Source organism: Pinus tabuliformis, chromosome 1_2 (genome assembly GCF_031772625.1).
Source record: "Pinus tabuliformis cultivar Carrire ecotype Pingquan chromosome 1_2, CPIR1, whole genome shotgun sequence".
NCBI classification, from domain to species: Eukaryota; Viridiplantae; Streptophyta; class Pinopsida; order Pinales; family Pinaceae; genus Pinus; species Pinus tabuliformis.
The window spans coordinates 1,155,754,994-1,155,757,299 of record NC_142298.1 but is presented as its reverse complement, the minus strand read 5'-3'; the positions used below and the strand labels follow the sequence as shown (position 1 = coordinate 1,155,757,299).

The window sequence follows — 2,306 nt, the reverse complement described above, 5'->3', positions numbered from 1 at the left end:
TCAAGCATGTTTTGGAATATAAACTAGTTTAGGGTCCATTATAGAGTCTTTGTCAACATCATTCGATTCTCAGTGCCATTAGATTTATGAACCACAAGACCTATGCCAGAATCCCACCAAGGAATAGGCATGGAAAGTACACCCTTGTTTAAAATCCCAATTAGTAGATTGTCTTTTCACATGATATGCATTACAATCTCATAAGCTGAGAGATCTTTGAAAACATAAATTCCTTGTATGCTTTGAAATTGAATAGATGACTAGGATACTTGATATAAAATTCCAGTAGAAAATCATCCCTTCTTGAACCCATCACAACCCATCAAACAATGAAGCATTAAGTGAGATTATTGTCTCTTCCAACTCCTTACACCTCTCTTTGATTTCCATGGGCATAACAAGACTACACAGGCAATCAAATAAATTCTACACCATCTCCTCATCTTCCCACTCTTAGAGTCCCAAGACTTATAGAGCGAGGTGGCATACAACAAAGTGTTGACTCCATTCATCTACCCAAGGTGTCATTGGTTTGCGGTGTTTTTGCATTACAGGATGGTGAGGATCTATGTGGCATACTACTTGTTGTTATCAAACTTGCAAGAATTGATTCTTGTCAAAAGCCATTGCACGAGCTTTGTCTTCTCATAGACGGACTCTAACATCATGGGTCAAACCTCAATAATATTTTTTATCATGGCTAGGGCATTGTAGACCATAGTCGACTTGTTAGGGTCACCTTCGTCAATTCAGGTGAGGTACAAGACTAGGACCTCCAGGGCATACACAAGCACTTGAGCCACCTCATTGGAGTCCTCCACCATGTCCTAAACCCCCTAATCGTAGATGAGGCCTAGCACACCCACAACTATATCATTGTTCTTGGGACTGAGGAAACAGATAATGGAGGTGATGTGATTAAGGTGTAGGAGCTCCAGATAGAGTTTTGGTGCCCCTGTTATGGCCTTTAGGTGCACCAACTCCTCTTGGAGCTCAAGCTTTGAGTTGGAAAACTTGTCTGAGTGGTCCATGTATTTCATGTGGGCTTCCATGTGATTGTGGAAACAATGCTCAAAGGCCAACACCATATTCTACACGGTCCGCACATCCTTGGTATGAATTGTGCCCTCATATTTCTCCATAGCCTTAAAGAGGCTCTAGTCTACACCTTTTTCTTTCTCCATGTCCTTGCACTTCTACTTGCATTTTCCCTCCATGGCCTTCAGTACACTTTCTTACATTGAATTCACTATGTATGTTTCTCTACAACATTTCATACTCGGGACCAATCGATGGAGGCTCTAATTTTGTTTCGCCTCTACCCAAATTACCAAGTTGATGTCAATTATCAGCTTCAAACTAATAGATTGTCATGGAATCCCAACCCACTTTGATACCACTAATCTAGATCTTGTGGGGACTAATGTTTGAGAAACTAAAACATCGAGAGAGAAGAAGAAAACACATAAAGAAACTCTTTATTAAAATAATGAGAAATAGCTACAACTACATTGTTGTGGAAAAATATGCCTTTTTACAAAGTGAGGCTCGCTATTTATAGCCTCCTTAAGTTACTTTACCATGGGTAAATACCATCTACAGATGTCACTTTCCATTTGGATTAGGCTACGAGTGTGGCATTGTCAACAGGCCCTATTATCACCCCAACAAACTCTCCTAGGTTGTATATTATAGATGCTCGGGAACATTACAAACTCAACAAAAATGTTGAAAAAATGGTGGATGAATGAAAGAAATGCTTCATATTCAAGCCAGATAACCACTTCTACTATGATTGACCCCAGACATGGGTGAACACCCCCAGACTACAAGGCTTTAGACCACCAATTACTCACAGTTTGAGGATAAGGTGATAATGGAGAAGACTGGCCACACCAGCAGATGCACAGGATCCTGTGATGGCCAGCTGCAACCAGTTAAAAGGTCTGTAAATCTGTTTTATAATACACAGACAAGATGACAGCTCTCTGGCAATAAAATAACAGAAACCTGCATATAAATTCAATGATACATGCTAAATCCTAACACAGAGGTGGGATGACAGCCCCTCTAATGCTAAAATTAACAGCACATGTATAAACGCAAGACAGGCACAGCCTGGAACAAGAAGAAGAAGTGGACAGTGAGCAATTAACAGCAAAAGAAGCTTGCATTAGCTGAAAATGAAGACCAGACGCTGCAGGTATCACAGTAGTTACAATCTCCAGAAGTTGAACCTTACAGCAAAATAACACTCATCCAATATTCATCAACCTGATTACATTGTATCTTTGGATATATATAGA

The 2,306-nt window shown here is 40.1% G+C and overlaps 1 pseudogene; it reads right to left on the bottom strand.

Moving 5' to 3' along the window:
• Positions 1-312: 312 nt before the first annotated feature.
• LOC149210330 (uncharacterized) lies at positions 313-1,217 on the bottom strand (annotated as a pseudogene).
• Positions 1,218-2,306: the final 1,089 nt, after the last annotated feature.